The sequence below is a fragment of the Marmota monax genome, unplaced genomic scaffold (genome assembly GCF_021218885.2).
Source record: "Marmota monax isolate L192 unplaced genomic scaffold, Marmota_monax_Labrador192_F-V1.1 WCK01_AAM20220418_F8-fsc00100, whole genome shotgun sequence".
NCBI lineage: Eukaryota > Metazoa > Chordata > Mammalia > Rodentia > Sciuridae > Marmota > Marmota monax.
In genome coordinates this window covers 2,719,028-2,734,952 of record NW_026693872.1, presented here as the reverse complement: position 1 = coordinate 2,734,952, position 15,925 = coordinate 2,719,028, and the positions used below count along the sequence as shown (strand labels likewise).

General features: G+C 42.8%; 1 long non-coding RNA gene across 6 annotated transcripts in view; it reads left to right on the top strand.

The window, feature by feature from the left end:
• LOC124105377 (uncharacterized) overlaps positions 1 to 15,925 on the top strand; it is a 131,369-nt gene that overhangs the window by 77,326 nt on the left and 38,118 nt on the right. For 2 of the 6 annotated variants that reach the window (XR_006855709.2, XR_006855706.2), the window contains exons 4-5: positions 3,870 to 4,013; positions 5,159 to 5,258. This is a non-coding gene — a long non-coding RNA (uncharacterized LOC124105377). Of the gene's footprint in view, positions 1 to 3,869; positions 4,014 to 4,621; positions 4,735 to 5,158; positions 5,259 to 10,198; positions 15,719 to 15,925 lie in introns of those variants that run through there. The other 4 variants (XR_006855707.2, XR_009228482.1, XR_006855708.2 and 1 more) reach the window with 4 other exon arrangements.

Genomic DNA, 15,925 nt, shown 5'->3' with positions numbered 1-15,925 from the left:
GCCTACCCTTGGCCAGCATCCAGGTCTGGGGTGGCAGGTGGCAGCTGTTTAACAGCCGATGGTGACACTGCACAACAATTAGGGCAGGAAGTGTTGAAGGCTGCGTTGTACGGATACTGCTGAGGTGGAATTGAGGTCAAAGGACCGCAGCTCCCCTAACTGCATCCAGCCCCTGCCCCAGCTAGAGCCTCCTCCACAGACTGCGGGATGTGGGAGCACAGGGGCTGGCTTTCTAAAGTAGAGAATCTTGCATAAAACTGGAGCCTGGCCCAGGTCCTTGTGGTCCAGGGCAGAGCTTCATTCCCATCCCCTCCCTTCCCTCTTCCCTTCCCCTTCCCTTCCCCATCCCCTTCCCTTCTCTTCCCATCCCTCCTGTTCCTTTTACTTTTTTGGTACTGGGGATCTAACCCAGGATGTTATACCACTGAGCTACATCCCCATTCCTTTTTATTTTTATTTCAAGACAAGATTTTGCTAAGTTTCCCAGGCTTACTTTGAACTTGCAATCCTCCTGCTTCAGCCTCCCAAGTAGCTGGGATTATAAGTGTGTGCCCCTGTGCTTGGCTAAGGCACTTCTTTAGAGAGTGCCAGGGCAGAGAATACTATCTTTCCTATTCATGGAGACCCTGTGTCTGGTGGTAATGTAGAGGGTAGGTTGAAGAGGAATTCAGGATCCAGGAGATCAGGTAGCACATAATAGTATCTCAGTGACAGATCATATACCTATCAATCAGGACAACTGACGAAGGTGGAGTTTGTTCACAGCAGGGTCAGCCACTTGCTCTTTCTTGTGCAGATGTTTCTTCAAACTTTCCTTTTGTTGACAATTATGCCCTTCCATTGTCCCCAAGCTTGTCTGTTTTCCTAATTGAGGGTAAAATAGCCTTTCCTTGCCATATTTCTACTTGGGCACAGAATAGGATCGAGTCAATATCACCATATTTCTACTTGGGCACAGAATAGGATCGAGTCAATATCACCCCAGAAACCTTGGGCCATGGAAGTGGAATCATAGCTTCCAAGTAGGCTTAATATCTCTGTAGAGAAACAAGATGCTCAAGAGAATTTGGATCTAAAAAGGCAGAGTTAACATGGTGTTTCTCTTATTCTTACCACAGCTGGGCAGAGAGATTTGAGGAGATGATGATGAGATTCAAGTGCATGCAAAGAGTTTTAGGCCTGGAAATGGCCTTGGGGATAGACTTTAGGTCAAAGAAATTGTTGTGGTTTTACACACACACACACACACACACACATATAATATCTCCAGAATCCAATCACCTTTTTACTACCTTCAGCTGTCCTTCTGATCCAAACTGCTAGCATCTCTCCCTGCAACATTTCCATTGCCCCTACCTGCTTCCCCTGCTTTACCCTATGTCCCTTAGACCCAGTGTAGCCATAGAAGTTAACATCTTACAATGTTCATTGGATGGTGCCACTCCTTTGCTCTAATCCCTTCCCTGGTACCCCATTCACTTGGAAGTCCTCAAAATAGACTCCAAAGCCTTAGAGGACTGGCTCTATATTGCCTCTCTGATCTTACTTCCCACCACTCTCCCTTGCCCCAGAACCTCCTAATTGTGCTGGGGCAGCCACGCTGGCCTCCTGTTCTTCAACAAGCTCCTGACCTTTGCTCCAACCCCAACTCGCACATGTGCTTCCCATAGATATCTGCTGTGTAACTGCCTTTCCTCCCTCAGGTCCCCTGGAGATCTCACCTTCACCCTGAGTCTTGCCTGGACCATGCTATTTCTAATCAGCTTGTGCGTCCCTCTCCCACTCCCCCTCTGCTCTCCTTAAGCTGCTTTCCTTTTCTTCCCCACAGGACTAAACACCTCTTAGCACAACAGATTTTTTTTTTTTTTTATATTTATCATGCAGATGAATATCTGTCTCTGTCTGCTAGGATGAAGCTCTTCAAGGGCAGAGATCATCCTCTCTTGTTGCCTGAAGTATGCCTGCCTCATGGTGAAGCTGTCTGAATGGAAGAGAATGTAATTAAAGAGAATGTAACTTTAAAAAAAAAGTCATGAAGTAGTTTTAAACTCACAGGATGCTTGTAAAAACCCCACGAAGACTCCAAATACACCCTTACAACATTTTGCCACCATTTTTCCTTCGAGAATGTTTAATGATGTTAATGTTAACATCAGTAAGCATAAGAGTAATGAAATCTATGGAATCTCTTAGGTTGCAAAGATTTTCTTTTTTTTTTCCTGGTCACTCCCTACATTTCGAAGATAGGGAGGGCAAAGGTCAATAAGCCCACGAAAAGATGAGGAAAGTAAGGTTCATCAGGATTAGTGCCATCCTGCCCAAGATCACACAGGTAGAAGGAGCAAATGCAGGGCTGGGGTAGAGGTCGGGTAGAGCTGAGGTTCAATAACCAATAGTTGGGTTGCCTCTGTGCAGTGCTACAGTTTGACAGCACAGCTCCTGGGTTAAGTGTGGCTCTCTGATACCATGAAGATGGCAGCTGCCTCATGTAGCTGGGATGCCCCCGGAACAGCTGCAACCCACACCACAAAGAGCGTGAGTCAGCCTCATTCCTGCCCTCTCCGCAGCACGTGTTCCCTTCACTCAGTCCCTCTGTGCCCGATACCCACAGTGCCAGCGAGGGAGGTGATACTGCCAGTGGGGCTGACCGCAAGGTCCTCAGGCGCCCTCCAGCCTGGTGACTGAGATGCCATCTGGCACCCACCACAGCTGCAGGGCCTCCAGTCTGGCCCCAGAAGGCAGGAGCACAGGAGCATCGTGTCAGCAGAGGAAGGATCTGCCACCACTGGGGAGGCACCGTCAGCTCCTACAGGAGCCAGTTACTGATAGTCTCCAGGCCTCGGCTTCCTCAACTGTAAAATGGGGAGAACAAATGGTTCTGACCTGGTCATGCATGAGTCCTTGATCCTGAGATTTTTTAGCCCATGATTCCTATGGATTTGAGGAAGTTTGGGGCTCTGATCCTAAACAGGAAAACTACCAGTCTTGAGGACCCATCAGCAGGGACAAAGACAGTCAAGAAGGAGGATGGTGGTGGGGAGATCTGATGTAGAAGCTATTGTGAGGACCAAATGAGGTCAGGTGCATGGTCAGTGGTCAAATAGTGTTCACAATAAGAGTGGAGAGAAGATCGTCTGTCTTGAGTCTCCTCCCAGGTTTGCCACCCAGAACTAACCCAGGCCCTTGCTTCTCTCGAAATTCTGCAGTAGACTCCACTGTGGCCTCCTGGCCACCAATGCCCCTTTTCTGTCCAATGTGCCCACTGTTGTCAGAGGAATTTTCCTAAAACACAGCTGTGCCTTGTGTCATTTTTCTGTTTGAAATCCTCCACTGGCTCCCCAGCAGCTCCCAAGTTAGGTTCCAACAATTCACCCTGACACTCAAACCTCTCAACAAACAGCCCCAACCTCTCTGTTCCACTCCACGCCTATCCAGTGCTCCAGTAAACCTATCTCCACTGCCTCCCAACAAGTGCTAACTGTCCATCCTTGGCTGAGAACAGTTAAATGGAATAAGAGGTCAGAATCATGTTCTGGGGTCAGGAAATGTGAGTTGGAGTAGCTGTGTGGCCTTGAGCAAGTTGAATTCTCTGTAAAGAAGGTTTTGATAATGGCACGGCCCGCAGGGATGCTTGTGAGGAGAAAAGAAGGATGCAAAGCACCGGTGTCTTCAATAGTGCTTCTCAGGATTGAATCACCCATTCCACATGCTGACAGCCCCATCATACCCCTGCTCTGTGGACATCTTGTTGCCCCCCTCAGGAGACTCCCCTTTCTTGTCCTCACACACCTGAGGGCCTCCTGCCCAGATGTGAAGTCCCAGAAGGTTGAGAGAAGCCTGTTCCTCACAGGTTTCTGTGTCTTTCTCAGGATTTAAGATAGCACCCAGCACCTAGAAGGCCTCATCTGGGAAGTGTTGGATCAAAGAATAAAGGAGTGAGATTGGGGAAGACACAATAAGAAATGAAGGCCTTAGAGGAGTCAAGTTTGGGGGAAGCATCCTAAAACCTACAGGTAAGATGTCACTTTTCAAAATGGCAGACACACAGGCTGGCCACCCATGGGCTCTGAGTAAGGAATACTCTCTTTATCACAGAATGAGGTCATCAGAGAGCCCAGGCTGCAGCAGCTTTCTCTGCCCAGGGCCCTGTTGCACTGGAGCAGGCAGGGCATTATAAGCAAGCTGTGGACAAAATGGGGGTGGGTGGGAGGGGTGGCCTGGCTTGAATCCTTCTAATGACAGCAAGCTCACTATTCCAGGGGGGAGAGCTGTCAAAAAATGGTCTCCTGTTGCAATTCACCTTGGTTTGCTAAGGCATCTTAAAAAAGTCCGCTGTTCTGGCCTCCGAAAGGGAAAGTTGAGACTAGTCCAGTGATTCTTTAGTTGATCTCCAGAAGAGCAACATTGGAGGACCATGACGGCTCCTTAGAACATACTGACTCAGCCACTTTGGGGACAGTTCTGCCATCTGTGTTGTACCTGGCCCTCCAGGAAATTTTGAGGCGTGTTCAAGTTTGAGAACCAAAGGACTTCATCCCTGGGGCTTTCAAAGTTGTCTCCATTTTTGTTTGTAATCTCAGTGGGCTTGATTTTTCTTTTCTTTTCTTTTTCTTTTTTCCAGTGAATTCTTAGGCAGATGCCCAGTGTACAAAGTGGAATCCAGCAGAGCTCCTCTGTTGGCAGAGGGACAGGGGCCCACCCACTCTGACTGCCTCCTCATGCACAGTCTGCTCAGTATGAAGCTCTGGTCTCTAATACCTCAAGGTGGCCATAGAGTTTGGAGTTGGGCCTTGCCTAGGCCCATGCTGCTGGGGCTGATCCCCCCAAGAAAGCATCTTGTATTGGCATCACGCTAGAGACCCCAGCAGACACCGCTGTGTATCTATTCAGGGGCCTGAGGCAGCATGGGGCCCAGAGTTCTCAGAAAGGGTGATCCTGAAGCCCAGGGAGCCCTGGCAAGGAGGGTGGCTGAGGCCCCAGGGTGCAGACAGCGTGGGCCTCCTTACTCCAGACAAGTTGGCCTGCGCCACATTTGAGGGTGCGAGGCGGGAACGGCCCTGTGTTTCGGGAAGGCGGCAGTCACACTTCATTTTCACGCTGGCTGCTTTTGGAGACAATATGGCACCACTCAGATTTTTATATCCTCCCTTTCATGAAGCTCAGCAGATCGTGTGAAGCAGTCAAGAGGCCTGCGGAAATATTCATCTGGACCCACACACTCGCTCTGTCTGCCTCTCCCGCCCTGTCTGTGTGGACCGGTGAGTCACTTGACTGCCTTTCTCATTTCATTTTGTAGAGAAGAAGAGGAGAATGAGGGGAAGCCGGCCGGGAGGGGATGGGGATGTTGGGGAAACCCGTGGTTAGAAAACCTCACAGCAGAGGCCACACTGTTGGAGAAGCAGAAGTTAGAATGATTTGGAGACTGTTATATGTGACAGATGATGGCTAAGGGATTCTTCAAGGGCACAGAACAAGAGAGAGGGCAGATATTCCTTCCCTGGCCTGAGGTGGCAGAGACCATATCAATAGCAGAGGGTGGAGTGGAGACAAGAGAGTTAAGGACTGTGGCCCTCAAGTCAATGTGAAAGTGCCCATCTTCCTAATTCCACACAGCCAGGCAGAAGGAAATCTCCAAGGTCTGGGGCACCCCACCCAAGTCAGTTATGTAATGGTGTCATTCTCCAAAGGAGAGGAAGTACCATGCTGTAGGCAGGCACTGGTGTTTCTCCTGTGGGTCCAGGTACTGTGAAACAGGACCAGGTCTCTTCACATCTGCAAGTAGGAAATAATAATCTTGACCCTTTTCTCTTGCCCGGGAACATTGAAAAAGTGCCAAAGGCAGGGTTGATCATATTAGAAATTCTCTTTTGTCTAATCTTGCCAGTTACAAGTGCTTTTATCCATGATCTCATCTGATCCCCCAATCAATCCTGGCCACAAATTGTTATCCTTTTGAGGAAATTGAGTTTGGAAGAGTTCAGACTCTCCCAAGGTCAAATAGCAGCTCAGTGTGGCCCAGGTTTCTTGATTCTCAGTTCATTGTTTGCTCCTGAATCCCTCCACCCATCCACCCACCTTTTCATCTGTGAAGTGCAAAGTCCTTCCAGGGTGTCATGATTCCTTATCACTCCACATCTTTGCAACTTCAACAAACAATATATTTTTTCCCACTCCTGGAACCCAGTGCTTTTTCTCCATAAAGACTGACTGTTGTTTCCTCTGGACAATCTGGCAAAATATTTGGCTGTGACTTTTGCTCTATTTATCCCTGAGCCCAGACAGAATTCCTTAAGATTCCACGTGGCTTATTCCATTTGCTAGATCTCAGTTGGAGTCAGTGGGAAGCATTGCTTTCCTGTGGATTCCGGAGAGCTTGACTCTATGACCTTTCAGACTGTTCAAACACTGGGACTGCATGACTTTACAACCTAGAAGAAGAAACTCCTAAGGCATTTCAGGGGCAGGGGGCTTCTCAGGGCAAAGGGATTGTGGCACGTGGCTGGAATTTGCTGAGTTGAGATCTAGTGGAGAACCGTGTGGGCTCAGGTACAGGGAAGCTCTGGAGCCAGGGACCTCTTCCCACCTGCTTGTATGGTGGCAGTCCCTCACCTGTCTCTGAATTCCCTTTCCACCACACTTCTGAAATAGGGGTGGTAACAGCTGTCTGTAAAATGCTTTGTGACCAGGCAGCAAGCATTGTACTGTGGCCAAATATTATGGAACAGATGAGCTTTGCCTAAACTCATCCCCTAAGGCACTCATGTGTGGAATATTTGGAGAAACACAAAATGCCTTTGCTAGAAGGGGTTTTAGCAGTTATTGTGCCAAACCATCTACTGTCTTAATATATGCCCTCTATGCCACTGTCAGGGCGAGGCGAACTGGCTTGAATCCTTCTAATGACATCAAGCTCACTATTCCAGAAGGTGGCTCTTTCCTTTGTTGCACATCTCTGTCAGGAAGGGCTGCCCTACAATGAATGGGAAACTAGTTGCTTTTAAGTTTCACTGCTCTTTACTATTCTTATCCTTTAAGGGATTCCTCAGAGTAAATCCACTTTCCATCCACATTTCTATCAGTAGATTGAAGGTGGCCTCGCTGACCTTTCTTTTCAGGGAGCCTATGGTTACTTTTTGACCTAGTGTGGCTGCCTTGTCCAGTGAAGGTGAGAAAAAAGTAATCTGACTTTGTCTCTTCCAGTCCTTCTTAGAACTGGGAATGAGGCCTTGTACATCCCCATATCCCTGTTTCTAGTGGGTACACACCAGCCTGTCTGTTTCACTATCCGGCTTATCGTTACAGTGCTGGTTATTGTACCTCCGCAAAAGAACACAATCAAATGTTAACCAGAAAAAAAAAATTTAAAAGGAAGAAAAGAGTATCTGAACAGAGGACGGAATGCTTCTATGATGGTTTCAGCACTGAGGCGGAAAAGAAAGATGCTTGCTCTGTCGTGCACACCTGTGGCCCTTGGAAGAGATATTTATCACAGATGGACTGGGCTTCTGTTTAGTCCTCTAGGGATTACGAGCCCGCCAGTCTCTCCCCTGCCGTAAGCAATGCTCAAGGCTGCAGATTTAAACAGAACAGCATTTCAAAAACACCAAAAGATTTTCTGCTATGCCCGTGGTAAATTTTTGATAGCTCAAATATCCAATATTCTGGGATTCATTTTATGTTTGAGCAACAGAGGGAGGGGAAAGATCAAGGGATTTGAGTCTAAAACCTATGTTTGGATATGGACTCTCATTTCTTGGCTTTGTGATTATTGACCAATTCACTTCATCTCTGTAAGTCTCAGATCCTGAATCAGTAACATAGAGGAAGAAAAAAAATCCTAAATTGTGGAGTGTGTGTGTATGTGTTATTTTCAATATCAAATGAGCCAAAGTTTCTTCTGCTGACTACATTAATTATTGTCAACATCAGAATGGTCTGCCCCGAAATACTCAAGTTATCCAAGGTATCAAGTGCTAATTTGTAATGAAGCAGGGAAATAACTTTTGGTACATTCAGTACCTGGGGATGTTAGATTACATAAATATAAGTCTGAGTCTCTATCAGCTAGTCATTACAGATTAAAGAGGGAGACAAGTCTTAAGTGCTTTTATAAATATTGGAAGGTGAAACTCTCACCTGCCATTTTGGTTTGAAATCTTTATAATCTATTACAGATATACACCTACTTGCCTTTGTAATAAGCACCTCGGGTCACCAGGAAAATATCTAAAGAAAACTATACCCAACCTAGATCTTTATTTTTCCCCATCCATCAGTTCTTCCATCCATCCATTCATTCATTTATTCACCACATTTATTGTTTCTACTATATGCTGTAAGGAATCTAATATGTTTTTGTTTTGTTTTTGTTGTTATTGTTGTTGTTGTTTTGTCTAAAAGATTTCCCACTGTATAGTTGAAGATATGAGACATGTGCCCAAAGAATAACAATACATGGCAGAGCGAAGTAAATACTACCTGATATTAACATACAAGTAGATGTGGAAACTCAAGGAAAGAGTAACTAATTCCATCTCCCTACTACTAAGGAGAATAAGAGAGTATTAGTGAGGTTTTACCTATTCAAATAAGTAAAATTAAATTAAAGCACACACACAGGGATAGAGTGTGAGATTTCATACTCCAGCTGGGTTTGGTTTCTGGCTCCCCATCTCCTAGCTGTGTGGCTCCAGACATTGCTCTCACTGACAGTTTTCTCAGAATCCTCCCTATCTCGTAGGATTGTCATGAGATAATGAGATGATACATGCCCAGGGTGTAGTAAGCAACCAGTGTACATTGGTTGGGATTGCTATTATTCCACACAGGAGGTGATAACACAAGTGAAGCCTCAATGGATGACTATAAAACTGAGAAAGGCTGCAATGAAGAGCCAGGGTGTTCCGAGCAGAAGAGCAATCTGAGCAAAGTCCCAGGGGAAGAAAGTGTTCAGAGAAAGATGACTAGCCCTGTGTGTTTATACAGTAGCATGTGTGGGTGATCACAGGAATGGGGTGGGGCTGGAGTCTGTTGAAGGTATGGTTAAAGAAGTAGGTCACTGGTCTTAGAAGGCTAAGGATTCTGATCTTGGTAGATCAGGGTTTCCAAAGAACAATGCATGTTCCTGAATGGCTATGCAAGTCATACTGAATTTTCAATGATACTTACATCCATTTTAAAAAAGAAAAAATTGAAAATTACCATTATTTCTTATAGCACTGATTATGGGACCCTCTTTGGATCCTTGTGTCCAATGGTTTCTTATAACATCTCCAAGTAAGGCTATTATGAGGAAAGGGGTGAGGTGCTGTGCTCTGGAGGGCCCGGGGGTGTACACACTGCCATTCTCATCTATCTGGTTCATGGATTTGTAGATTCCTTATCTAGATGGAACCAAATGAACCCTTACAAAATAGATGAGTGTTGTAAAAAGATTTCTGCAACAAACCTGTGGATGGAAAATAATACAATAAACACAGAGAATAACAAACACATGGTAGAGCCTGCCTCCTCTAAACTGACTTTCTTTGAGATGCATTTTGGGGGTTAGAACCAATCTCATGACATAATCTATATAGCAAACAGTGGGCCAAAAATATAAATAAGTAAATAAAAAATATCAGGAGAAATGCTTGGGAATATAGGTTTTCATGTGCTATTATTAATGATGACTCCTGCCTACAGTACTGATTATACCTTGAGGTGGTAGAGGGTGTAGCGTCATTCAGATTAGCATCCATTTCAAAGTACTCTTTATCTCATCTTAATCTCTTCTTTTATAATTTTCTAGTTTGACTTACATTTGACAATGTGCACAACATTAGTGGTGTGGTTTTACACATGTGCTTACACACATACTATCAGTCTATTGGGTTGTTCTTCCCAGTGGAGTTCCACAGAGACGAGTGCAGAGACTGCTGAATGAGGCCATGGGAAATGCAAGGTTATGCTCAGAGGCGCTGTTGGGGTGACAAACTTCATGTATTTTCTAGAAAAACAAAAGACAATGCACAAACAATTCGGGAAGCTGGAGTCTGGAAGAGATTGTTTAAAGCTTGGCTCTTCCATCACCAGGTTCTCTCTTCCACACCAAGGTCAACTTCCAACTTCCTCAAGCCACCTGCAAGAATTTCTGCATGGACATATTTACTGCCTGTATGCTGAGAAAACCTTCCACCGCTGTTTTCCTCTCCTCCAGGTCTCTCGCTGTATGAGAAGCCAATTCTAAGAACAGCCTCTGGCTTTGACTCCTGATTTGAGGCCATTAGGTTTGTCTTGTGATGTGGGAATTCCAGGCTTACCTGTTTGAAGGAGGTAAAATTCCAGAATGGTCACAGGTATGGGCTCTGGAGTTAGCCTGTTTGACTCAGCTCTCAAATCCCAGCAAATTGTTAGCTGTGAATGACTGACTTTCTGCCTAAGTTTCCTGCTCTGTAAAGTAGGGATAATCAGCATAGCTGTGTGGCAGTGTAAAAAAGGTAGAGTATAATTCCTGGCATAGAGTAAATTCCCAAGGAATGTGAGTTCATCTCATTACAATGGAATGAATGGGGCATGAGCTCAGAGCCTGGGGCAGAACCAGGAAGGAGGCTTCCAGAATGCAGATCCTTTAATCCCTTTAAAGCAATATGCAAACAGAAGTGTCTACCTCTGTGGAAGCCACCAAGCTCAGAGGTGTCAGTTAAGGGACAAAGGTCATCACCTCTGAGTTACCCTCTCTCCTTGGTTCATCTGGCACCTCTGTCATCTCTGGCTATCGCCACAGTTTCTTGTGAGAAATGATAGAATCCATGTCCTGTGAAGTTACACATAGGTGAACCCTGGCCGTGTGGCTAACCTGCCATCCCCTCTAAAATCCCTTAGGGATAGTGTATGCTACACATTTTAATTTCCTGAAAGAGAAAATAAACTAATAATCAAATTCAGGAGGACTTAGGACTATGAAAGAAAGCAGATGTGGTGGGTGGTAGGTTGCATCCTTCTCATTTATAGCCATCCCCCTTTGTGGTATGAGCCTGGAGCATGGAGGCAGGTAATTGTGGCTAGGATCAAACCATCATGCCAATAATCACTCTTCTATGCCAGGCTGGAGGGTTTTCAATAATGCTTTCATATACAACAAGAATAATTGTAACTCTCGTACCTCCTTCTCTTTTGGGCTACCAAAAGTTGCAGAATTATTATGATCCCCACTTTACCTGTGATAAAACCGAGGTCCAGAGACTTGGAAGAACCTGATCACAGTCACACAGCTGGAATTAGGTCTTCAGAGTGAAGGTGGAGAGGCCCTTTCCCCTCCACAGCTGCACCCTCACATTTTGTTTGTGTGATCATCATACAATACTCCAACTCCTTCGAGGTCCAGAAAGAAGATTTCTTTTTTGTCCCACCTTTCATCTTTTCAGGACAAATCTGAGTACGGCATTAACAGTGTTCTGGGAGTTCCTCTGTGATGGCACACATTTCCCTGTATTGTGACCATCTCCTGCATGTCTCTCCCACGGGGGTGTGATCTCCTGAAGGCCTGGGATCTATCCACCCATCTGTGGGTGCGAGGCACCCAGCTCAGAGCCTGGGGAGTGGTAGATGCTTATCAACCGAATGGCGAACCTCTTCATGCTACAAACTCAATGTCCTTTGAATGTCTTTGTCTCTCCGATTCCTATCTGTCCTTCTATTCCCAGCTCCAGGCTTATGATGATAACCTTCTCTTCTGAGCTTCCGTGTAATCATAAACTCTCAGCTATATTCCTAGAGCATATATTTCTTATCTTTCAGCCTACAGAGTTCTTGAGAGGAGAGATTGCATCTGAGTTCCCAATGGGTTCCTCATGGGTCCCAGGTCCCTGCCAGTTCCAGGCAGAGTGGGTGCATGGTTAAGTGCCTGTGCCACGCTCACATGGTTGCCTGAATTATGGTAAGAGCCATTGGGATAGGTTGGTGGCAGAGCCCAAGATGCTTTGGCAGAGACCCAGTTAGTAAGAGAAAGAAGGAGCTGATAGCCAGGAGCTCAGCCCTTGCCTGGCCCATCAGTCACCTCTTTCCTACCCACTGAGGCTGTGTCTCACAGAGGCTCTGCAGATGGGGAATTCCTTGATGCCAGAGACAGGATCCCTGAAGTGATCAAGCTGCAGGGCAAAAAGTTATCCCTGTAGCTTATGTGTGTAAAGAACTACAAACCAGAGGATCATTGCCAGGAAGGAGAAAAGACAAGGGTATCATGAACCAGCTGGATGTGAATAGGACGCACTGGGAACCTGGAACACCAAGCTAGTTAATTAGCAAGTTAGTGAGCCACTAAGTTAGTCTGCTTTAAACAAGGGAAGAAGACTGTGATTTAAAATAAATTAATCAGAAGAGGTAACAACCAACCATTTCATCAACTTTTCAGCTCTTTTGACCTAATAATTCTACTGTTGGAGGTTTATTCTAAGGAAATAATTAAATACTAGGGAAAAGGGTAACAGAAAAGAGGTATTATTGATAACAGAAGTGAATTAGAGGCAACTTAAATATCCCATAATTATTTTTGAATGCTGATCTAAATTATATCCACTAAAGTAATATTTTGAAGTCATTGAAATATGTGTTATATTGAGACCACATTAGTAATATGCATTGTGTGATGCTTTATGGGAAAGATCGGGATGCAAACTCTTATTTGTGCTGCATGTCCAACACTGAAAAAAATATGCCTTTTGGGAAGACAGGAAAGAATGAAAATAGATGATTTGTAAAGATAGTAAGCTTGTGGGTGGCTTTTTATTTCCATAATCATGGTATTATGTTTTTGTATAATTTTTTAAAACTTATGTTAATCAGAAACTTAAAAGAATAACACCTTAACAAAAGATGCATCGCACCCGGCAGTCCTTTCAAAGAAGCTGAACATTAGACAGGCTCCTTTTCTATACTCATTTTCCCACACAAGTCCAGTGTAGATTTCTCTCACTGCTAGTGAATTTGAAATTAGGTATGTGAAAAGTCAGGAACACTTTTGACCAGATAGCTACAGATACGGATAGAGATATAGATACTCATCTAAACTTAGGTATAATTTCCCTTGAAAGATAAACTTCTAATACCTCAAATGTCTGATGTAAAATTGTGCCCACAAAGGAAGAGTGGGGAAGATAATAAATATATGGATTGAAATGCCCTTGCAAATACACAAGAGCTTACAAATCAAAGAGTCCATGTTTAAGAGACCCATGTAGATCAAAGTTCTGGTCTTGCTTTCAAACGTTTCCCAGAGATCCAGACACCACCTGTCTCACCCAAGTCCCTGGGTCACTTGCTTCTATCAGTTAGTCCTGTTAAACAGTTCAGCATCTGGAAATCCCAGACATCTTTCAGCTCACGTGAGATAAGCAGTCCGTGTTCTCTGGAAATACCAAAGTCAACAATGAGACACAAAAACACCCAAATACTATTACATCTTAAAAACGTCAATGTCGTCACCAGGGGTCCTGTTTCTCTAGCTCTCAGAAATTCAAGGTCTTCCCTGGAAGGCCCAACATCAGTTTATCTCCTGTATCCACCTGCTTGAGAGAATAGCAACTGGAATTGTTAATGAAGTTATTATAGAAATACTCATAATTTAAAAATGAACCATGAATTTTACATATCACTTTCAAACATTATTATGGGATACATATGATAAAGTATCACTATCCCCCAATATATATATCTATATATCTATATCTATATATATATCTATATATATCTTATTACTTACATTTCTACCATTTTCACAGACTCTTAAAGTTCTAGTGGCCAGTGTTAACTTCTTCCATCTTAAAAAAAAATGCTGCAGTAATTAAAAAAAAAAAAAAAAAAGACTGGAAATGGTAGTGTGTTGCTCAACTTATTCAATTTTTTTCTTTAACAGACACCACATCCTTATCTATAGTAGCTTAAAAATAAAGTCTACAGATCGAAGATTATTTATACATGAAACTTCTCTCTTATAGTCATTCAAATAATTTGTTTTCTCTCATTTTCATACATTTTATTGGAATATCATTTATATTGTATACTTGGCATAGTCTTCTAATTCAGAAAAATTGTTAATTTTTTTTAAAAAAACCTTCAAAAGTATAAAAAGGCAAACTTGGAACTATTGGTTGTAATATTCTGCTAGTAGTATTAATAGCAAGCAGCTATTCACACTCATTCAGAGGAATACTGTAAATTCAAAATTAATTTTACTTTCTACCAAAAATCACAATTCAGTATTTCTTTGAGGATATTCAAGTTTTGATTTTTCTTCCAGGGTACCTTGTATCTTATCAGTATTAAATCTAATGGCTTTAACAGCTTTCTCCATAATAGGTCCAAGAATGTTTTTCAGGTTAGATGCAATGTATATTATAAAATAAAGAGTCTATTTAAAAAGAGTCTAGCCAGGCTCGGTGGTGCACGCTTGTAATCCCAGATACTCGGAAGGCTGAAGCATGATGATCGCAAATTCAAACCCAGCCTCAGTAACTTAGTGAGACCCTGAGCAACTTAGGGAGATCCTGTCTCTAATAAAACATTTTAGAAGGTCTGGGGATGTGGCTTGGTGTTTAAGCACCCCTTGGTTCAGTCCTTGGTACCAAAAAAAGAAAAGAAAAAAATAAATAAAAAAGAGATTCTGTCTTTGGGCAGAACTCCTAAATACTGAACATAATCTTTGAAGTGTCCCAAAAGTAGGCGATTTTAGTTAGCACAGTTGAGGCTCATCTTCCAGTAAGACATGGAATTTATGAACCATATATATAACAAAGAGTGCTTCTGGATTTTAGACCAAATTCCAATCTATATACCTTTTTCCTTATCATTTGTTTTAGTGTCAATTATAGGCTTGCTTTTGGCAATCTCTGAAGTAAATGAACAAAGCCCCAAAATACTCTTTTAGTTTTTCATTTAAATTGAAACCTGTACTTTTTGGTTTTTTTTAAAGACGTGTAAAACCAATAAAATTAATTTTAACATTCCTGTTTTCTTCTTTGGTATACTTCATTGATATGCACAATGGTTGTTAGTTGTTCAATGTGACTTTTGCCCCTGAGGAATCTAGTTAAATTGGATAATAAAAATGAATTTTGTTATTTCTTGTTTGTCTTACATATTTGGGCCTTTCAATGACGCATTCCACAGAAATTCTAGTAGATACAAATATTTTCCATTTTTAAATTTCCTGAGAAGATTAATCCATTAGTGCTACAAAAAGCATTACTGTGTTTGGTTAAACAATATTACATTTTTAAAAATTTCATACTAACATTCAAGCATTAAGCATTTGCTTTGTCTTTGATATATACAGATGACCCCCAACTTATAATGGTTTGACTTACAATGTTTTGGCTTTACATAGTGTGAAAACAACATGCATTCAGTAGAAATCTTACTTGGAATTTTGAACTTGATTTTTCCCCCAGCTGGCACATGGACAGACCATAGTTCTCATTCAGCCAGGTGATCAGGACAACAAGTCTTCCTTGTTGCTAATCGACAATGTTTGCTAGGTTAGGTACATTAAGTGCATTTGCAACTTATAATATTTTCAAGTTACAATAAGTTTATCAGTATGTAACCTCATCATTAGTCAGTTTGCTCATTTTCATTTTTTCTATTTTAAGGAATTAGGCAAATCACCTCTTTATTTCTTTTTCTCCTCAAATCTTCTTTCATAAAAGCCTCTTGTGCTTTTCTATATCTTTCTTTTCCATTTTGTTAAGAGTAAATGCTCATTTTGGCTCATGTTTTCTTATTTTTATTATTATATGTACTTGTTCTAGTTTCAATGATCTAAAATTGTGCTTTCCAATATGATAGCCAATGGACTTTTAAATTGAAATTAAATAAGAGTAAAAAGTCCTCAGTTTACTAGCTACATTTCATATACTCAATAGATATTGTTTCTAGTTTTTAATAAGAA